The 23,955-nt window shown below is 41.7% G+C and overlaps 1 protein-coding gene across 4 annotated transcripts in view; it reads right to left on the reverse strand.

Annotated features, from left to right (window-relative positions):
- LOC143764740 (germ cell-specific gene 1-like protein) overlaps nt 1-17,840 on the reverse strand; it is a 156,519-nt gene extending 138,679 nt beyond the window's left edge. For all 4 annotated transcript variants that reach the window (XM_077250652.1, XM_077250649.1, XM_077250651.1 and 1 more), the window contains exon 1: nt 17,679-17,840. The gene's annotated coding sequence lies outside the window, so the exon portion shown is untranslated. The remainder of the gene's footprint in view (nt 1-17,678) is intronic.
- Between the last annotated feature and the right edge of the window lie 6,115 nt (nt 17,841-23,955).

Consider the following 23,955-nt stretch of genomic DNA (forward strand, 5'->3'; position numbering starts at 1 on the left):
CGCCGGAACTTCCGAAGGCGTAGAAGAAGCAATAGACAAGGGCAGGGAATCTCCATGAATTCCATGGCAGCCCCAACTTGACACTGACATAGCCTTCCAGTCCAAGACTGGATTATGGGTCTGTAACCATGGCAAACCCAAAACAACCAAATCATGCATTTTATGCAGAACAAGAAAACGTATTACCTCCCGATGTTCGGGAGTCATGCACATGGTAACCTGTGTCCAAAACTGCGGTTTATTTTTTGCCAATGGCGTAGAATCAATACCCCTAAGAGGGATAGGATTTTCCAATGGCTCAAGAACAAATCCGCAGCGCTTGGCAAATGACAGATCCATAAGGCTCAGGGCAGCACCTGAGTCCACAAACGCCATGACAGGATACGATGACAGTGAGCAAATCAAAGTTACAGATAGAATAAATTTAGGTTGCAAATTACCAATGGCGACCGGACTAACAACCTTAGTAAGACGTTTAGAGCATGCTGAGATAACATGTGTAGAATCACCACAGTAGTAACACAAGCCATTCTGGCGTCTATGAATTTTCCGCTCATTTCTAGTCAGGATTCTATCACATTGCATTAAATCAGGTGCTTGTTCAGACAACACCATGAGGGAATTTGCGGTTTTGCGCTCCCGCAACCGCCGGTCGATTTGAATAGCCAGGGCCATAGAATCATTCAGACCTGTGGGAATGGGAAAACCCACCATCCCATTCTTAATGGCTTCAGAAAGGCCATTTCTAAAATTTGCAGCCAATGCACACTCGTTCCACTTGGTCAGCACGGACCATTTCCGAAATTTTTGGCAATACACTTCAGCCTCGTCCTGGCCCTGAGACATCGCCAGCAAGGCTTTTTCTGCCTGAATCTCAAGATTGGGTTCCTCATAAAGCAAACCGAGCGCCAGAAAAAACGCATCAATGTCAGCCAATGCCGGATCTCCTGGCGCCAGCGAGAAGGCCCAATCCTGAGGGTCGCCCCGTAAAAAAGAAATAACAATTTTTACTTGCTGAGCGGAGTCTCCAGATGAACAGGGTCTCAGGGACAAAAACAATTTACAATTATTCCTGAAATTTCTAAATTTAAATCGGTCTCCGGAAAACGGTTCAGGAATCGGTATCTTAGGTTCTGACACAGGACTTCTGATAACATAATCTTGTATGCCCTGCACACGAGCAGCAAGCTGGTCCACACTTGTAATCAAGGTCTGGACATTCATGTCTGCAGCAAACACAAGCCACTCAGAGGTAAAGGGGAAAAGAAAAAAAAATGAGAGAGAGAAAAAAAAAAAAAAACTCAGAACTTTCTTTCTTATAATCCCGCTTCTGCAATGCATTTAACATTTAATATAGGGCCTGGCAAACTGTTATGACCCCAATGGCGAGGGTGTCAGAGATATCAGCAAGTCTGCGAAGTACAAAAATCCAGCTCATAGGGCAGTGGTAACTGGGTTGACCATATATCTACTCCTAACGCCAACACTAGAAGTAGCCGGGGAACATGCCTACGTTGGTCGCTAGATGTCTCGCGCCAGCCGGAGGACTAACTACCCCTAGAAGAGGAAAACAAAGACCTCTCTTGCCTCCAGAGAATAGACCCCAAAAGTAGGATACAAGCCCCCCACAAATAATAATGGTGAGGTAAGAGGAAATGACAAACACAGAGATGAACTAGGTTTAGCAAAGAGAGGCCCACTTACTAATAGCAGAATGTAGTAAGATAACTTATATGGTCAACAAAAACCCTAACAAAAATCCACACTGGAGATTCAAGAACCCCCGAACCGTCTAACGGCCTGGGGGGAGAACTCCAGCCTCCCTAGAGCTTCCAGCAAGGATAGGATACAGATTATGTACAAGCTGGACAAAAATGCAAACAAAAACAAATAGCAAAAACCAAGAAAGCAGACTTAGCTTAATCAAGCAGGAACCAAGATCAGTAGACAAGAGCACTACAGATTAGCTCTGATATCAACGTTGCCAGGCATTGAACTGAAGGTCCAGGGAGCTTATATAGCAACACCCCTGACCTAACGACCCAGGTGAGCATACAAGGGATGATAGACATACCCAGAGTAAAATCACTAGTAGCCACTAGAGGGAGCCAAAAGGTAAATTCACAACAATAGACTCCGGTAAAGTCAGTTTCTGGGCTGTTGCAGGGCTTTATTCCGCCGGGGAAGCAGGAGCTCAGGGATTAGCAGCCTTCCTCCATCATGGCCAGGACACGCCCCCGACATCAATGATTTTTATCATTCGGAAAAAATAAGTCCAAGTTTCATCAGTCTTTTTTATCAGATTTTATCAGATTGTTAACCTGATCAGTGTGGCAATTTTTACCCTCAGAATTTATCAGTTTTTCTCGTATGAAAAAAAAATTATGGCTTCTCAAGCTTCTTCTATTATACCCTGGAAAATGGAAAGCAAATGCATGACATGCAAGTGTTGTCCAATTTTTCATGGATAAATAGAACTTCATTGGCAAGTTTGAGCCATCACTCAGATCAAAATCGGACAAGACTTTGTGAAAAAAATACAAAACATGTCAACAGTCCTCCTTATTATAGGAACAAATTCGATGTCCGTGTATGTGTGAGCAGGCTGGCACATGCAGTGACTGACAGGAGGCAGGTCAAGGGTTAACAGGTTTTATTATAACAAGGACTTACTCCACGCAGAGAAACAGGGAAAACGTGAGGTAAAATGCGGACAGAATAGAGAATACAGGGGTTTGGTTGGGGAGAAATCAATGCAGGTAAACAAAGTCCTTCTCAATGAAGTCACTTATCCATCGGGTGTCCTCCTGACAGGAACGGTTCTGGAGTAAATAATGGTGCCAACAGCCGTCAGCACGATGTGGTTCCGGTGTGGTGCTGAAGAAGGCGATGATACATTCCTGGCTGGCAACATTGAGTCCTTGAAATGTCCTGTGGAGTCCTCAATAAGGAGACTCCAGTGGCTGGCAATGTATAGGCCACAGTCCATTAAAATTAAGTGAAGCTTGATGAGTATGAACCGGGGATTCAGGGAGCGATACCCAGTCCTTGTCTCAATCTCTGTCAGGCAGCAACTGTTAAAGAGTGATTGGCACCTTGATGGCTGGAAGCCAACCTGCAAATGACGGGCTTCTTGTCAGAGTCTCTGCGGTAGATTTCCCTCATGGATGGGCGTGTGTCTCCGCAGCTAACGGTCCCTGAAGCAGAAGCTTTTTTTCTCCTCAGCTGCGCGCTCTGCCTTCCCACCAACTCTCTCTGTACCCGCGCGCTGCACTCACCCTGGTAATGCTTAGCCACGCCCCCTGTCAGCCCATACACCCATTGATCTGGTTCCCTAAACTTTCCCCCAGACAGCAGAGGAGACAGCCCCGACAGTTCCGGACACGGCACAAGAAAGGCACCCCAGCCTGGTTTCTCTTCTTACATATGGACCATGATACAAGGACTGCCCAAGGGTCTCACGACCTGAACTTGACAGTCTACTAGGCATATATGAGGCTATCAAGTTGAGGTCAGGAGAGCCATAGTCATGGTGCATCGCTGTCTGTACATGGACCTTGTTTCATAGACATCTGAATTCTGCCTCACAGGTAAAAATTCTATCTGTGAAAAGCATGGATCAAACATTGTCACCAAGAGCCAGCAATCATCAAAACAATCACACAATTGACTGACAATTGATGGACAAGGCAACAGATGCTTTTGCTACTAGGTTATTGTGTGCTTCCCAGTGAACGTATTGTATATACACATTCGGTTCCAACAATCGGGTATATAAATACTTCACCGCCAAGCTCCGCAATAACCACAAAAAAATTAGCTGCCACCACCAATTGTTTATACTGGCCAATTGGACATGTATTTCTGGTTTTTAATAAAAAAAATAGGCAGCATTTATAAAAATATACAAAAGATATTACAAAGGGGACAAGACAATACAGTATATACAATCATATAAAAATAAAAGGGATAAACAAAAGAAAATTACTAGACTTGATGTCACAGGAATAACACAGATCTTCGTGGAGGGGAGTGCTCCAGTTGGAAAATTATGTAGTGCCACGGCGAGCTGTATCTCCCAGCCCTGAACAATGGCTCTTTTTCAAAATTTGCTTTTTCCAGGTATATACTGTAAGTCACGCCCATTGATGACCTCAGATGGGGCTGGTAAATGGGATGCGGCTGAAGTATCAAATATTATGAGATCTCTCACCATAAGGATATATGCCCCACTGGAGGTCCCAGACACAAGATATTAATGGCAGATTTCCTGTCATGATTTTATCTCTCTATTGATACCATACATGTCATATCCAACTTTATACATCCTGCTTATTTTAATTTGAGGCTGATGCGCAGCCCACACGGCCATGCAAGTAAATGCATTATGTTCGCCACTTCGTCACGCCACTGTTAATATGTATTCCATGACTGTAAGAGCTACACCTGTCTCAAAATGTAATATTTAATAATATAATAATTTTTATTTATATAGCGCCAACATATTCCGCAGCGCTTTACAACTTATAGAGGGGACTTGTACAGACAATAGACATTACAGCATAACAGAAATCACAGTTCAAAATAGATACCAGGAGGAATGAGGGCCCTGCTCGCAAGCTTACAAACTATGAGGAAAAGGGGAGACACGAGAGGTGGATGGTAACAATTGCTTTAGTTATTTGGACCAGCCATAGTGTAAGGCTCGGGTGTTCATGTAAAGCTGCATGAACCAGTTAACAGCCTAAGTATGTAGCAGTACAGACACAGAGTGCTATTAACTGCATAAAGTGTATGAGAACACGATGCAAGAAACCTGATTATGTGGTTTTTTTTTCTATTTTTAATAGGCCACACAGGGATAGTTAGGTTAATGCGTTGAGGCGGTAGGCCAGTCTGAACAAATGCGTTTTTAGGGCACGCTTAAAACTGGGGATTAATCGTATTAACCTAGGTAGTGCATTCCAAAGAATCGGCGCAGCACGTGTAAAGTCTTGGAGACGGGAGTGGGAGGTTCTGATTATTGAGGATGCTAACCTGAGGTCATTAGCGGAGCGGAGGGCACGGGTAGGGTGGTAGACTGAGACCAGAGAGGAGATGTAGGGTGGTGCTGAGCCATGGAGTGCTTTGTGGATGAGGGTAGTAGTTTTGTACTGGATTCTGGAGTGGATGGGTAGCCAGTGTAATGACTGGCACAAGGTAGAGGCATCGGTGTAACGGTTGGTGAGGAATATGATCCTGGCAGCAGCATTCAGGACAGATTGGAGCGGGGAGAGTTTGGTAAGAGGGAGGCCGATTAGTAGAGAGTTACAATAGTCCAGACGGGAATGAATAAGAGAAACAGTAAGAGTTTTTGCAGATTGGAAAGTAAGAAAAGGGCGAATTCTAGAAATGTTTTTGAGATGCAGATAAGAAGAGCGAGCCAGTGAACGGATGTGGGGGGTGAATGAAAGCTCGGAATCAAGGATGACCCCAAGGCAGCGGGCATGTTGCTTTGGAGTAATGATTGAACCGCACACGGAGATGGCAATGTCAGGCAAATTTATATTGGAATCCGGTGCCATCCTTGCTGCCTGTAATTATTTCCAACAAAGGAAAACTTATACATACAGGATAGAAAAGTGTCGCTTAACAGCCTGTTGTATAGACTTCATGTCTGCTCTGCATCAGAGAATCTACTTCAATTACCTGTTCACGGCAGGGGGTTGTAGAACAACAAGGGTCAGATGGATTGTGAGGGTATGTGCACACGTTCAGGAATTTTCGCGTTTTTTCGCGATAAAAACCGCATACATATGCATCCTATCATTTAGAATGCATTCCGCAATTTTTGTGCACATGATTCGTTTTTTTCCGCAAAAAAAAAACGCATTGCGGGAAAAGAAGCATCATGTTCATTATTTTTGCGGATTTTATGCGGATTTCCCATTGTTTTGGAGTGTCCGGAAAAAAACGCTAAAAATCCGCATAAAATCCGCAAAAAATGCAAAAATATGCATGCAGAATTCCTGCGGAAAACCTCAGGTTTATCTCAGATCTGCACTGTGATGTACAGTATAATGTTAGTCTATGGGAAAAAAAAAGCTGTGCACATGGTGCAGAAAAATCAGTGCGGAATTGCTGCGGATTTCAAAGAAGTGCATGTCACTTCTTTTGTGCGGATCTGCAGCGTTTCTGCACCCCTCCATAATAGAAATCCGCATTGGGAAAAACTGCAGAAAATCCGCATCAATTTCGCACAAAAAACGCACTAAATCCGCATAAAAAGCTGCGGATTCTGCCAGGAGATGCGGATTTTGTGCAGAAAAATCTGCACCTCTTTTCTTACGTGTGCACATAGCCTTAGAGTGTTAGCTCATTTTGTTTAATTTACAACATGATGAAGCCATGCTTGTATGCTCAATATGCAGGTGATATGTCCTCTCTCAATAGATTGTTTAGAGATTGGTCCTATTTTACATAGTAACATAGTTAGCAAGGCTTGAAAAAAGACATTTGTCCATCCAGTTCAGCCTGTATTCCGTCAGAATAAATAATCGGAGAGATATTTGTATTGTCCCCTTATATACTTATACATGGTTATTAGATCGCCCCTCAGTCGTCTTTTTTCTAGACTAAATAATCATAATTTTGCTAATCTCTCTGGGTATTGTAGTTCCCCATCCCCTTTATTCATTTTGTTGCCCTCCTTTGTACTCGCTCTAGTTCCATTATATCCTTCCTGAGCACCGGTGCCCAAAACTATGCACAGTACTCCATGTGCGGTCTAACCAGGGATTTGTACAGAGGCAGTATAATGCTCTCATCATGTGTATCCAGACCTCTTTTAATGCACTCCATGATCCTGTTTGCCTTGGCAAAGCACACAGCCGTCACTCGAATCTTCTTGGCGCCGGGCGCTGCCTCCTCATCACAGTTTTGAAAAGAGCCGACGCCTGCGCTTTTTTCTCCTGCCTTGGGCAGGCGCAGTGAGCGCTGCCCGTCCTCTGTCCTCATATGCAGTCTAGCTGACTGCGCCTGTTCGGCCTCCCTGCCTGTGAATCCCCGCCCCGCAGTGTCTTCTGATTTATTCTCACTGCGGGGCTGGGATTCACAGGCTGGGCGGCTGCACAGGCGCAGTCAGCTAGACTGCATATGAGGACAGACAGGCAGCGCTCACTGCGCCTGCCCAAGGCAGGAGAAAAAAGCGCAGGGGTCGGCTCATTTCAAAACAGCGATGAGGAGGCGGCGCCCGGCGCCAAGAAGATTTGAGTGACGGCTGTGTGGCATCTGCAGCAGGGGGGGAAAGGCCTGCCTCCAGGACTGAAGAAAGGTATTTGGGACAAATTACAAAACGGATTATTTCTGCAGTTACAGCACCAATAACTAAAAGAGCCACCTTGTCAGAATGCAGCATTACTGCTGCACAAGGTGGCTCTTTTAGTTTCAAACGCTTAGGGGGGGTGACAGGTTCCCTTTAAGGCAGCTGGGACTACAGTCACCAAGAAAACCATTGGTAACACATTACGCCGTAAAGGTTTAAAATCCTGCAGTGCCCGCAAGGTCACCCTGCTCAAGAAGGCACATGTACAGGCCCGTCTGAAGTTTGCTAATGAACACCTGGATGATTCTGTGAGTGATTGGGAGAAGGTTCTGTGGTCAGATGAGACAAAAATTGAGGTCTTTAGCATTAACTCAACTCACCATATTTGGAGGAAGAGAAATGCTGCCTATGACCCAAAGAACACTGTCCCCACTGTCAAACATGGAGGTGGAAATGAAACATTATGTTTTGGGAGTGTTTCTCTGCTAAGGGCATAGGACTATTTCACCACATCACTGGGAGAATAGATGTAGCCATGTACTGTAAAATCCTGAGTGACAACCTCCTTCCCTCCGCCAGGACATTAAAAATGGGTCATGACTGGGTCTTCCAGCAAGACAATGACTCAAAACATTCAGCAAAGGCAACAAAGGAGTGGCTTAAAAAGAAGCACATTAAGGTCATGGAGTGGCCTAGCCAGTCTCCAGACCTTAATCCCATAGAAAACTTATGGGGGGAGTTGAAGCTCCGAGTTGCCAAGCGACAGCCTCAACATCTTAATGATTTAGAGATGATCTGCAAAGAGGAGTGGACCAAAATTCCTCCTGACGTGTGCAAACATCATCATCAACTGAAAAAAAGTCTGATTGCTGTGCTTGCCAACAAGGGTTTTGCCACCAAGTATTAAGTCTTGTTTGCCAGAGGGAGCAAATACTTATTTCTCAATGCAAAATGCAAATACATTTATATAATTTATACAAGGTGATTTCTGGATTTTATGTTTTGTATTCTATCTCTCAATGTTTAAATTAACCTACCCTTAAAATTAGACTGTTCATCTCTTTGTCAGTGGGCAAACTTAAAAAATCAGCAAGGGATCAAATACTTATTTTCCCCACTGTACATGAAAAACTGACATTTGAATGGGAGTCCAACATGTGAACTGGAATTTAATGAAGCTCAACATCTACAGCTATGGGTATCAAAGGGTGTATTACCCCGTTCCTTATAACGGAAACTTACTAGGTAGTAGGTTGTTGGAGTCCTATCATTATACCTGTACTGACCTCCGTTCTTTTCTTTTCTTTCTTTTTTTCTCTTCTCTTAACATATTTTGTTACTTTTTGTTTGCTCTTTCTTGTAAGTGTGACCTGCTCTGCCCCTTCTCATGTTGTATACAAATTGATATATAAACTGCTATGGTATCACCATAGTGGTAGTGGTGCTACTGATGAGGGGGAGGGGAGTAGAATGTTGATACTAATATCAATGGTTATCATTATAATGTTTGTTCACTTCACCTTCTTGTTTAATAAAAATATTTTGAACAACAACATGTGAACTGGTACCTATGGAATATTAAATTGAATATGTTTCTACGATCAACCTTCCTAAGCCGTCTATATGGGGATGTAGGTCATAGGAAGATGAATAAAATGATACCTTGATATCTGTGATCCAATGTGTTATTCCAGAGAAATCCACATTTTTCTTAAATGTAAAATAAGCTGTTCAGGGCAATGGGCCGGACACTTTATATTTTAATTTGGCTCCCTATGATCTACTTGCCTGTATAGACAGTTTACGAAGGTTGACAGATTTCCTTTAAAGTATATGCCAAGAGCTTCTCTATATAAATTTTTTTGTACTATAAGATACACCAGTGTCTTACCGAGTCACAAATGAAGAGGCGTTACGCCTTACTTACGGAGCGCTCACTAATATGCTAATTAGGCACAGACAAGAGTCTTTTTCGGTAAAACAAGATTATAAAATTTATTAATTGTGATTAAAAAGATTTATATTGACCTTTGGCACAAGATTAGTTCAAAAGTTCTGACATGCAATGATCAACATCTTTATTATACAACTATACATACATAGAGTAAGCATCAATACATTACCGGGTTTTGTAGCATCACTTCCCCTGACTTCACTTCTCCTGATGGGGGACCTCGGCAGGCAGGCAGGGGGAGGAACAATTCCGGCTTACATCACAGACCAAAGTGCGTCCACTTGAAAAGTCTGGAAAAGTCCCTACCCCCACCTAGGTGCCGACCTGTTTTATACACTTAAAACTGGATCTAGTTTGGTCATGCGTACTGGCATTTTTGTCCTGTACAATTTGTTATTGTACAGGTTGCGAGTTGTTATCGTGCAAATTCCACGCTTATCTTGTTCTTCGCTCTGAGAATATTTTTCTCATACTACAAGAATGCTGTTGCGCGTGCGCACATAGTTGTTTATGCCACATCTCCTCATGTAATACAAATAGGTCACTCAGAGGGCACTTCCCCGCTTCCATTTTGTCTTGTTTTACTCAGTTAATGGCAATAGATACATGAAATCACTATCTACACATACATTCAGACATTCTTGTCTCATTTGTATCACAACCAGACATAGGTTTTAGAGGAGGAATATAGAAAAAAATTGAAGCAAAAAATGTGGTCATGACTCACTGTTATGGGGGGATCTGCTGCTGACACTGTTTTAGGGGTACTTTCTTCCATCCTGTTATATATATGGTAAATATATGTCCCCATCCTGGCATATATGCCCCCCATTCTGATATATATGTTGCCATCCAGGTATATATGGCCAACCATCCAGGTATACATGGTCCCCCATCCAAGTATGCATGGCCCCCCTTCCTGGTATACATGGCTCCCCATACTGGTATACATGCCCACCAATCCCCAGCCTGGTATACTTTTCTCCACTCCCATGAGCTTGGGATGCAGTGAATATTCATTGCCTCTAATAGCGGGCCCATGTGACCGCCCAGCAGCTGAAGGAGCCAGCGGCCGCGGCTAACAGTGTAAAGAATTTTAATTTTCATTGCTCCACATGCTCATAGTCCCTCCCACCTCTTGGTGCCTGCTTAGGTGCATAGAGAGAGATGTGAGAGATTATGGGGATGGGGAGCATTGAATATTCATTTTCTTTAACAGCGGGCATAGTGTTAGCTGCAGCCGCCAGCTCCTGTCTCCTGTGACCCGCTCATCAGCCGCTGATGCCCCCCCCCATCCACAGCAACAGGGGACATACAGTGGTGACCAAAAGTTTTGCTTTTTTCTTAAAGTGTGATTACTTCAGACTGGTTTTTGTGATTTCGTTTTCCTGGTGATGAATTGAAAGTGCATGAAGTTGTCATCATGCAATACTTTAACCAAAATGCTTTAGAATACAGGTATGGTCATTTAATTAAAGAAAGCTGACTGCCAAAAGTTTTGCATCTACTATTTATTGATCACGACATAGAGAGTAACTCATTGTTTACAATGCCATAACTAAGTATTTTTTAGCATAACCTCTTGCTTTAATTACTGCACCACGCAGATGGGCCATTGAAGCCACTAGGGTATTAACAACATTCTGATCTTGCTCAATTTCATTTGCAAATCTGCAAACAATTCATCTTTATTGCTATGGGTATGGACCCCAACCTATCACCCTAACTCATCCAAAAGTTGCTCTATAGGGTTTAAATCAAATGATTGGTTTCGGCAGTGCAACAGACAAACATTTTACTTTGCTAACCAACTTTTTACTAAATTGGATGTGAGCTTAGGATCATTGTCTTGCTGGAATTTCTAGCCACTGCCTACTTTGGTTTCACCATGTGTCAGCATTACATTCTCCAGTATATCCTTGTTCATGGTAGCATTCTAATTTCCATTAATTCTATGCAGAGAGCCAATGGCAGATGCAGAAAAGCAGCCCCAAAATATGACATTGCCACCACCATGTTTCACTGTAGGTGTTTGGTACCTTACATCATTACATTTTCCAATTGGGCGGTATATATAGTGCTTCCCATCACTACCAAACAGATTGAACTTGGATTCATCTGACCACAATACCTTAGACCTATCTGTCTCTTTCCATTGCCTGTGTTCTTTAGCAAACTCAAGTCAGACTTTCCAGTTCTTTGCAGAGATGAAAAGCTTCTTGACTGGAATTCGTGCATTCAACTCTACTGCTCTTATCCTTCGCACCACAGTTTGGCGACTCACTTTGGCCCCATATTCTTCCTCCATTTTGTGCGAAATCTGTGCAGCACTTTTACGGGTTTCTAGGTTTGTCAGCTGTTCCATAACCCTTTTCTTTCTTTATGAAAAGTGACACTTAACTCTGAGAGCAGTTGAATTCCATAGCTATCCCTGTTTTGACTTTTGCCTGACTTCACTTTCAGAATAATAAGCACCCTCGCATCTGATTATACATTTGGCTTTGTCTTTGCCATGTTTTAATCAAAAAACACACACACACAAGAAAACTTTAGGCAAAATTTGACTACCCATGACAAAATATGCAAAACAAATTGGCCAGCAAATGTTGAAAACTAGCACATAAAAGGAAAAAAAAAAAAGTCAAACACAATTTACACCCTTATAGCCAAAAACCATTAGCTTCCGGCTTTCTAAAATCGCCAGGAAAATGGCATCACGACAACCAGACAGAAGTAATCACACTTTTAAAAAATCACACTTTTGGTCACCACTTTATATAAAGGGTACATCTGGACTATAAGACGCACACTCCACTTTCCTCCAAAATTTTGGAGGAAAAAAGTGTGTCTTATAGTATGAGCAATATGGTATATATGCCCTATGCACATAGCTTAACTTTTGTAGTCACATAAATGTGCACAATAAATAAACCTTCTGGGTCTCTTCTTTAATTAACATTGGCAAAACTGATGTTTCACTGCTAAAAAATATCATTTTCTACATTCAGAGACAGCAGTCGGAGTCATAGTTATCTCATGCCAGTGACTCATCAGGTTACAGCTCACCACTCACACATGCTGTTTGTTTCCAAACAGAGAGAATGTTCAAGATTGAGCATGACACACTGCAGCATAATATAAGTAGGAGTCTACAATGAAATAATTGCAAAAAATGTCACTTTTAAAGGTTTTTTTTTGTATAGTTTAACCGCCTAACTCCCGAAGCTTTTTTCAGTTTTGCGCTTTTGTTTTTCACTCTCCTTCTTCCCAGGGCCATAACTTTTTTATTTTTCCATCAATATGGCCATGTGAGAGCTTGTTTTTTGCAGGACAAGTTGTACTTTTGAACAACATCATTGATTTTACCATGTCATGTACTAAAAATGGGATAAAAAGTCCAAATGCTGTGAAATTGCAAAAAAAGTGCAATCCCACACTGTTTTTTTGCTCGTCTTTTTTACAATGTTCCCGACAGGCTAAAACTGACCTGCTATTATGATTCCCCAGGTCATTACAAGTTCATAGACACCAAACATGTCTAGGTTCTCTTTTATTTAAGTGGTGAAAAAAAATTCCAAACTTTGTTAAAAAAATTGCGCCATTTTCTGATATCCGTAGAGGCTCCATTTTTTGTGATCTCGGGTTGGGTGAGGGCTTATTTTTTACTCGCCAAGCTGACGTTTTTAATGATACCATTTTGGTGCTGATAGGATCTTTTGATCGCCCGTTATTGCATTTTAATGCAATGTCACAGCGACCAAAAAAAAATGTAATTCTGGCGTTTTTACTTTTTTTCTTGCTGCGCCTTTTACTGATCAGATTAATCTTTTTTTATTGATAGATCGGGCGATTCAGAACTCGGCGATACCAAATATGTGTATGTTTAATTTTTTTATTGTTTTATTTTGAATGGGGGGAAAGGGGGGTGATTTGAACTTTTATATATTTTGTATTTTTTTTTATATTTTAAAAACATTTTTTTTTACTTTTGGCATGCTTCAATAGCCTCCCTCCATGTGAGACTAGAAGCTGCCACAACCCAATCGCTTCTGCTACATAGAGGCGATGATCACATTGCCTCTATATAGCAGAATTACTCACTTGCTATGAGTGCTGACACATGTCACCGGTGGGCGCAATTGCCGGAAGCGCTTGTTAAATGCCTCTGTCAGCGTTTGACAGCGGCATTTAACTGGTTAATAGCCGCGGGTGGATCGAGATTCCACCCACGGCTATTGCGGGCTCATGTCAGCTGTTCAAAACAGCTGACATATCCAGGGAAAGATGCGGGCTCATCCGTCGGAGCCTACATCAAAGGGAGGGAGTTCAACATAGGCATAAATATATGCCCGATGTCAAAAAGGGGTTAAATAAATTTTCATCTTACCAAGGTGTTAGTATGGAAATATACTTACCAGTTACAATTTATAGAAGTCATTTAACTACTTCTTTATTCTGGTATTTTTCCCTGTTATTGACTAACCCAAACAGTGCTTTTACAACAAACATGTAGAGGTAGAGAGAAGAAAGAGAACAAATGATTATACTTTTTTAATGGCACCATTTCAGTTTACTTTTTGACATTGAATAACTTTTATCTCTTTTGAAGGGGAAAGAAGGAAAACATTTATATGTTTTTACAAATTGACAGCATTTCATAAATGACACTAACTGTATTTGTTCTGATGTTCATATAGTTTTACTCATTTTATACAATATAAGCTTTTATTTAACAAAAATTTGCTTTGCAGTATTGTCAACAGGCCTTATGGGGGATTGTTTTTTGTGTGGGAAAAATTGTAGTTTTCACTGGCATAAATATGAGGTACAAATATATTTGTGATTACGTTTTATTATATTTTATGGCAGGATGAAGCAGAATAAGGGATTTTGGCATTGTTTTACTTGTTTCTTTAAGGGTTCTCCACTATTGTACTAATTATTAATTAATGGATCCAGAGAGATGAAAAATAAATTAAATAAAGTTAGCTTCCAGACCAGATTATTACTGCATGAGCAATGCTTAGTGGATAATTCCTTTAAGCATTTATAAAATAGGATAAATAATTTAATTTTATAAGGATGGAGGTAGGGGTAGATGTGACAATACCAATTATGTGGATTCTTTTTTTTCTTTACACTTAATTTAGTTTTAGTTTATTGCATATCATCCAACTGTAGTACTTAACCATCTAATCATTAGATTTCTTTATTTCGAGGATAGGCTTACAATGGGAGCCACCTCCCAGTGTAAGATCATTTGTGTGCTGCGGTCACTATTGAAAAGTGTATATCAGAGTATGATCACATGAAAGATTAACCCTTTTCCGACGTTGGGCATAATAGTATGCCCAGCCGGAATCCTTCCCTTTGAAGTGGGCTCTGGCGCTGAGTCCACATCTTTCCTTGCACATGTCAGATGTTTTGAACAGCTGACATGTGCCTCTAACAGCCACAGGTGGAATTGCAATCCACCTGCGGCTGTTAACCTGTTTAATGCCGCTGTCACTCTGACAGCGGCATTTAACTCGCGCTTCGGGTGACCCCGTCACGTGATCGCGGGTCACTGATGGGTTGGCATGACAACTAGAGGTCTCCAGCAGATCTCTATTGTCATAGCCGGATTGCTATGAGCGCTGCCCGTTGTTCGGCGCTCATAGCAAGTGAGTAATTCTGCTACATACAGGCAATCTGATCATAACCTGTATGTAGCAGAGCTGATCAGAAAACTTCAGCTTGTAGTCTCCCATGGAAGTCTCCCATGAAGCATGCAAAAAAGTAAAATAAATGTTTTTAAAAATATTAAAAAATAAAAAAAATATAAAAGTTCAAATCACCCCCCTTTCTCCCCATTCAAAATAAAATAGTAAAAAAATCAAACATACACAAATTGGTATCACCGCGTTCAGAATCGCCCGATCTACCAATAAAAAAAAAGAATTAACCCAAATGGCAAATGGCGTAACGAGGAAAAAAAACTCGCTCGAATTACGTTTTTTGGCACCGCTACATTGCAATAAAATGCAATGACGGACGATCAAAAGATCGTATCTTCACAAAAATTGTATCAACAAATACAATAGCTTGGTGCGCACAAAATAAGCCCTCATCCAGCCCCAAATCAAGAAAAATGGAGACGCTACAGGGGTTGGAAAATGGCGACTTTTTTTTTTTTTTTTTTTTTACCAAAGTTTGGATTTTTTTTTCACCACTTAAATAAAAAAGAACCTAGACATGTTGGGTATCTATGAACTCTTAATGACCTGGAGAATAATAATGGCAGGTCAGTTTTAGCATTTAGTGAAATTGCACTTTTTTTTCCAATTTTGCCGCACTTGGAATTTTTTTTACTGTTTTCCTGTACAAGATATGGTAAAACTAATGGTGTTGTTCAAAAGTACAACTTGTCTCGCAAGAAAACAAGCCCACAAATGGCCATTTTGACCAAAAATAAAAATGTTTTGACTCTGGGAAGAAGGGGAACAAAAAACAAAAGCTAAAAAACGAAAATATCACCAGTCATGAAGGGGTTAATGCATAGCAAATATCAAATCGGTCAACTAAAAATAGTAGATACGTTAGTGACAGGTTGATGTGGAGGATACCTAAGTATAAGACCACATAAAGGACTACAAAGTATAAATAATTGTAACACAAGGGTCCAGGCAGAAAAAATGTAAAAACATGACCATGGTCAAAAGTAGTATGTTAAATATTTAGACTCACTGGATGGCCCCCACATATAGAGAGTGACCAAACCTGATAATAACAATATGTCAGTCAATCCAAGTATAAGAGCGCAGGTTGAGCTTCACTGTGTGAGGTCACCAAGTGAGGATCAGACAGGGTTAAAGATAAACAGCCATATGCATGAATAGCAAATAGTATGTTCATTACCCATGAAATTAGTGTGTCTTGGCATGAGTCCTAATACCCCAAAGTGCGTTTTGAGTGGGCTTCCTCTTGGTGGGTGATCTTTACTAATCTGTCTCCCGCTAACCATACTTTCTCCACTCCAATCTGTCCTGAGTGCGGCAGCCTCGGTCGTATTTCTGTTAAGCCACTACACCGATGCCTCCACCCTGTGCCAGTCATTACACTGGTTGCCAATTCAATACACAGTATAATACAAACTTATCTCTATCACCTACAAAACTTTCCACAGTTCTGCACCACCCTACATCTCCTCCATCACCTCTATAACCCTACCATGCTCTCCATTCTGCAACTGATCTAAGACTAACATCCTCCATAATCCGAACCTTGCACCTCCGTCTCCAAGACTTCTCTCATGCTGCGTCAGTTTTCTGGAATGCACTACCCCAAATGATCTGACTAATATCTAGCCCGCATGTTTTTAAGCGTGCTTTAAAAACACAAACTCTTTTGACAGGCCCGTCACCGCAATTCACTAACCTAACTCTTCCCTCTTCCCTCTTTCTAAATGTTTTTCATAACCTGCTCCTTCCTACTCATCTTTCTCCACATCCTCCATGCACCCAATAGCACTTGGTAACTGCACGTAGACAGATCCTGGATGGTGACCGGATCATGCAGCTTTATTTGATAACCCTTTATTATAATGATGGCCGGACCATACATGACAAGCACTGTCTACCTATTGTGTGCCCCGTATTTACTTGTAGATTGTAGCTTGTGAGCAGGACCCTCAATACTCCTGTAACTGTTGATCTATGTGTTACTTTGCAATGTTTTTACAGTATGTACGTGTCTCCTCTTAATTGTAAAGTGCTGCCGAATATATCGGCGTTATAGAAATACAATAACTATTATTATTTATTATCCCGTACTCAGAATCGCTGAGGTCCTAGCTGTCAGACCTCCAAATATCATATACTAGTGATAAATGGCACAACCTCTTGAACATATTATACCAGTTAGATGAACCTCTGCAATATCCCTACAGACACTTAGCTCTTAAATGATACCTATAGATACAGTTACTTAGTATGATAACCAGCTGTCAGCATCTTCCTTACCCAACCCCAATTTGCAGCATAATAGAATAGACATGCAAGCTATTTATTACCTCAGTAGTTCAACTTCTATACACATTTCTCTATTCTTTAATTTACTGAATGATAATGAAAAATTACTGCAGCCATAAGAAAATGTGAGGAATAAAGCTAATACTGATAAATATTGTAGCTGAAGTAAAGAAAATAATTTAGCAATGCAACAGGCACAGTGAGCACATTCCCATATCAGCCAGCAGCTCAAACAGCATCCCACTTTTACACAGGTAACCTTGCTGGCTGTCAGCACTAGGCCGATACGCCTATTATCCACCTAGGGGCAGTATAACTTTACAAACGTATGCCGAAGTGCAATATACCATCCCTAAATATCACGTGCCTTCACATTCATGCCTTTTCCACTTATGCAAAAAAGCATACTTACATACTACGTAACCTCGAGTCACTCTTAGGACCTCTGAATTCAGCATGACATTCATCTACCTGTTGTTTCAATGTCCATGTCAGGGATATAAGATCTCCCTATATAAATAGGCGAGGATCTGGCCATTTTTTACCCACTTACCACCCAGCTGGTGGTGCACTGCAGAACACTATGATGAATGCATGGCTCAATATAGGAAGTGATTGTCCTTGTATGGAGAAAGACTACCACCATGTGGCCACCTCAGGACAGACATTGAAAACAATGGTTTTTTACAGTAACGGTAAAAAGACAGGCTAAAAGACCAGACACAATATCAGACCTACATGTTCATAATCACTTGGGCAGCATCAACCAAAATATGATGTATTTCAGTGTAATTTTCTACAAAGCATTACACATACAAACACCTGGGAATGTCGGAAAGCTAAATTCACTCAATTTGGGGAAGAGCTTTCTCTTGTAGACTGGGATCGTGTCCTGGTAACTGGGAATAGTGAACTTAAATGGGGTGAATTTAAAGATATATTACTAGAATCTTGTAGAACGCTTATACCCTCTGGTAATAAAATTTCCAGGAATCAAAAGAAACCATTGTGGTTTAAAAGGGCAGCACAAAGTATAAGACAAAAACAAGAAATACCATTCCAGGAGTATAAAGATCTGAATAAGAAATGTGAAAAAGAAAAAAGGAAAACAACATTAAAACTGATCCCAATTTTTTTTTTAAATGAATATATTACTGCCAAAAAGAAAAAAACCTGATGGCATCGGACCCTTAAAATACTGTCATAGTAAAGTACAGTGTTCAGCATAAATTAGTACACTCCAACAAATTTCTCAGAAGACCTTTAGTTTCCTTTCAGAATTAACATTTTCTATAAGGTATCATACTTCAAAATACTCTCCTAAATGTGGGACACAGATTGTAGACAAGATTTGTTACTCTGCACACCCCAAAAAAGTAATTCATGAACAAATTAATTCAAGTCTATTTTTAAAAAATAAGTACACCCCAATTAAAGTCTTAGGAGCTGTCATGCTGTGACGGTCTTCGGTAAGCAAGGAAGGCCTCAAACTGGACCCTGTAACTGGGACTCTAACTACCTACTGGCCCCAGGAGTACTCTTGAAGCCAGTGAGGCCTGAGTCTCCGGCCTTACTATGCTCCTAGTAAACCCTGATCTGTCTCTTCCCCGACCCCATGAGGCATAGGAGAGAAATGTAAGGTAGACAAGACACAAAGACAAAACAGGGATAACAGAAAACCTCTATTATACGAAAGCACTAGTCAACAATAAGGAAAAGGATGGGCACAGGGAGGAATAAATTAAATGGGAACAGGGCCCAGGAGATAAACACACACGTGCTACAACAAAACACAGAACACTACTACAACAACTCTACTCCAACCGCTTAGCATTAGCACACAGCACAAGAAGACAAATTTTTCACCAGTAGGGACAAGAAGGTCTGACCAGTTTTTATAGGAAGAGGTAATGACAAGATCAGAAGCAGTTGAAATGGAGCTGCATATTTTTGACCAGCATAGAAAGGGTCATTAACCTCTTCAGCACCAGAGAAAATTAAACCCATTTAATATGGGACACAAATCACACCATCTCTAAAGAAGGCCTGCCATTCATTACCCAACATGACCATTTACTGTAACTCCAGGGCTTCCAAGGGGACGTGACACCCTTGTGACAGGAGCAAAATTAAAGTTTAGACTACATAATTCTAATTACCAAGAAATCAACCACAGGTAAGTCTAATTATTCATTAAACAGATGTCCAGCAGACAGTTGACTGTAAAAAAAGAGTTACGTAACAAAGAAAACCCCTTCCCATTTCTTGCTGTTGGCAATAGCACCACATGGAAAAGAAATGTCACAGGGCCTGAGAAAAATAAATTTCTTTACACAAGAAAGGTGAAGGCTACAAGAAGACCAACAAAGCTTTACATTGTCAGCTGTTGGCCTCTGAGCCAACTATGGAAGAGGACACCACACATAGTGGAAGTGGGATAAGGTAAGAAGAATCTTTATTTTTTTGCCAATGTGTTGGAGAAAATCTGCAAAACAGATGACATTACAAGAAGGGGCCCAGGTTGAGGGACATTATTACAGAAAGGAGCCCAGAATGGGGGACATTATTACTAGAAGGGGCCCAGGATGGGGATCATTATACCTGGAAGGGGATCAAGATGGGGAACAATACACTAGAAGGGGCCCAGGATGGACAATATTATTAGTGGAAGAGGCCCAGTATGGGAGCATTATTACTGGAAGGGGCCCAGGATGGGGAACATAATACCAGGAAGGGTCCAAGGATGAGGGACATTATTTCTCAAAGAAGCTCATGATGGGGGATATTATACCAGGAAGAGATCTAGGATAGAAGGAGCCCAGCATGGGGGGAAATTATTACAGGAAGGGGATCAGGAGGGAAGATATTACATCAGAAAAAGGCTCTGGATGGGATACATTATACCAGGAAAGGGCTCAGTGTGGGGGAATTATCAGGAAGCGGTCTAGTATAACGGACATTATTATTGGAAGGGGCCCAGGATAAGGGTCATTTTCCTTTTTCCGACATCAGGCGTATTAGTACCCTGATGTTGGACTCCCCCTGTATATATCAGTTGACATGTATCCTGAAAGGTGCAGGCTAAGCGCCGGAGCCCGCACTTTTCAGGACACATGTCAGCTGATATATACAGCTGACATGTACCCGCAACAGCTGTGGGTGGAATCGCGTTCCACCCGTTGCTGTTAAGTAGTTAAATGCCGCTGTCAATCTATAACAGTGACATTTAACTCGCGCTTCCAGGAAGCGCGCCGGAAATCCTGCCTATCAGTGACCCTGACACGTGATCGTGGATCACCGATGGGTTGGCATGACAACCAGAGGTCTCCAGCAGACCTCTATGGTTGTCATAGCCAGATTGCTATTAGCACCGCCCGGTGGTTGGCGCTCATAGCAAGTGAGCATTTCTGCTACATACAGGTAATCTGATCATCGCCTGTATGTAGCAGAGACGATCAAAGTAGTGGAACCTCCAGTCTCCTATGGAGACTATTGAAGCATGCAAAAAGTAAAAAAAAATGTTTTTTTCTTAAAAATATAAAAAATATAAAAGGTCTAATCACCCCCCTTTCACCCCATTCAAAATAAAACAATAAAAAAGTTTCAAATATACACATATTTGGCATCATTGCGTTCAGGATTGCCAAATCTATCCATATAAAAATAATTAACCCGATCAGTAAATGGCGTAATGAGAAAAAAGTCAAAACGCCAGAATTATGCTTTTCTGGTCGCCGCAACATTGCATTAAAATACAATAATGAGCGATCGAAAGATTGTATCTGCATCTAAATGGTATCATTAAAAACGTCAGCTCGGCGCACAAAAAATAAGCCCTCACCCAACCCCAGATCACAAAAAATGGAGACCTTATGGGTATTGGAAAATGTTTAAATTTTTTTTCACCGCTTAAATAAGAAGAACATATACATGTTTGGTGTCTATGAACTCGTAATGACCTGGAGAATCATAATGGCCGGTCAATTTTAGAATTTAATGAACATGGTAAAAAAAACAACAACTGTGGGATTGCACTTTTTTGCAATTTCACCACACTTGGAATTTTTGTCCTGTTTTCCAGTACATGATATGTTAAAACCAATGGTGTTGTTCAATAGTACAACTTGTCTTGCAAAAAACAAGCCCTCACATAGCCATTTTGACCAAAAAATAAAAAAGTTATGGCTCTGGGAAGAAGTGGAGCAAAAAAAGGAAAATGCAAAAACAAAAATATCTCTGGTCGCTAAGGGGTTAATACAGGAAGGGGCCAGAAATGGGGTCATTCTTAAATAAGGGGGCCATGATAGTGGATATTACAAGAAGGAAGGGGCCAGGATAAAAGACATTAATAAAAGGCCAGGATGTTACATTATTATATGGGGGGGTGGACATGTACATCTTTATGGGATCTAGAATGCAATAGGGGCCCATACAGCTGACCAAAATGCAGTTGGGGGCTTGGGTCCAGATTTGGCACTGGGGCCCTTCTACAATAGAAGTTAAATTTACCGGCCTATAGTTTCCAGGCTCAGGTTTTGTCTCCATTTTGAATATTGGTACCACACATTCTATGATGCCCCAGTCCTGTAGTACAGACCTTGTTATTACGGAATCCTTGAATAATAGAATTAATGGTGTGTCTATCACGGTACTTAATTCCTGCAGTACTCAAGGATGTATGTCATCGGGACCTGCTGATTTGTCTTCTTTAGTGTTTTTAACGCAGCACCTTACTTCCTTCTGGGTTAAGAAAATGGTAAGGTTTTAATATTACAGGTTAGGACAGTCCAGAATAGGGTCACCGTGACGTGGTGAAATGTTTTTTTAGTTTTTTTTTTAAATCAAAATTATGTAATCTAAGCAACCTACTGTATATTATTTTCATGTACTATTGCTGTTTATTTTTTTACTGCAGAGTTTTTGCTTTTTATGTTTTTATCTTGGGTTTTATCAATTTAGTGTTTTAGAGGTAGCGCCTTACTTAAACAGATGACATTTAATGGAGAATTTCTGGTAGTCCTGGTCATGTTGTCTGTCATGGGATTTTCTTGTGTAAATTCTGTACAGAAGAAAGTGTTTAGCAGATTGAACGGGAACATGGCCCAATAGTCCAATAGTCCTGACACCAACACTAGCACTCCATTTATGGTCACAGGAAATGACTCTCTCCAGGCTGATAGTCCACACTGCTAGTGGGATAAGCATAATATGAGCAGCGCCTGCCTAGGATACAATCTATCTGCTCGAGAGACGAAGGACAACAGGCTGCAATGTGTCTAGGACCGTGTCACTGCCAGCAGATCGAGCCTTTACCAGCAACCTTTTGCAACCCCTCAATGGCTCCTTGGGACCTTCGACTCCCTCCAGTAGTGGCTCTGCTACCCCTCTTTTGGGACTCGGGCTCCCGCTGAGTACCCCAGTATGGAGATACACCACCACCCCGGATTTCTTAGTGATCTCTCGACCAACTGGTACTTTTCTACTAGGCCGACCAGGTCATCCACATTTTGGGGATCCCCCTGGGCAACTCATGTGTGCACCGGCCTTTGAAGGGAGTGGATAAATTTGTCCATTACAACCTGCTCCACAATCTGGGTTGGGGTGGAGGAATCCGGCTGCAACCATTTCTGCACCCGATGCAGCAAATTGAACATTTGGAAGCGAGGAGGTTTATCCCCACAAATGGCCCAGTGATGAACCCTTTGTGCTTGGACAGACATAGTCACCCTCTTCCTGTATCTCAGTTTTTTTGCATATTCCTGGGCATCTTATAAGGCCAGGTCATAATAAGCCTGCTGAGGCTCACCTATTAGATAGGGGGAAAGCACCTATGCCCACTAGTCTGGCAGCAGTCTGGCAGAAATGCATCACCATCACCTAGTGTCATTTTCTGCATTGCTATTCTTACTGCCTTCCGCACTTACATGTCGTCACCTGGACTTGTGGAATGGGCTTCCGGTCTCCCACGAGCTGTCTTGGCAAGCAACTTAATCTGCTGTTGCTGTTGTCTCAACTTGTCCTGTTGGTATTGCTGCTGTTGTTGGAGCTGCCACTGCTGCTTTTGCATCTGCCGGTTAAGCAACTTACTCGTCTCCTCATGTGCCAGCTGTTGCTACTGCTGTGCGTTCACAAGATGCTTGAGCAAGTCCTCCATTTGGGCTGACGTCATCCGCTGGTTGTGGCCTCCTTTACCCAGGACATGCGGTTTGACCATGGCTGCTACTGGTGTTCCCGGAATGTTGTCCGCATTCGAAACACCACTTGTGGCAGTTTAACTCACTCGGCAATACACATAGGTAGAAAACAGGAACACTGTCTCTTTAAATCTTTGGTTGGTTTATTATATGGTGGCATAAACCAACAAGAAGGGGAAAGTAAACACAGCCCTTCAGGCAAAAACAGGAAAACAACAAAGAAAGCAAAATGCTGTAACAGAGTCCACACATTCGTGGGTAGCAGCCCTCTCTGCAGCAACACAGGTTCAGTCTTTCCTTCTCAGGACACAAACCACTGGAGGTCCTCCCTCCAGTCCTGCTGAACAAAGACTGCCTCTGGAGCCCAGCTATTTAAGCCCCAAACCATGTGACTTCTCCTCCATGTGACTGAACACATGACTGTGACATCACACAGGTCCTGTCAGCACACAGTGGTGACGGCTCTGCAGGTGGAGATAAGGTGGACATCCTCCC

This window comes from Ranitomeya variabilis, chromosome 4 (assembly GCF_051348905.1).
Source record: "Ranitomeya variabilis isolate aRanVar5 chromosome 4, aRanVar5.hap1, whole genome shotgun sequence".
NCBI lineage: Eukaryota > Metazoa > Chordata > Amphibia > Anura > Dendrobatidae > Ranitomeya > Ranitomeya variabilis.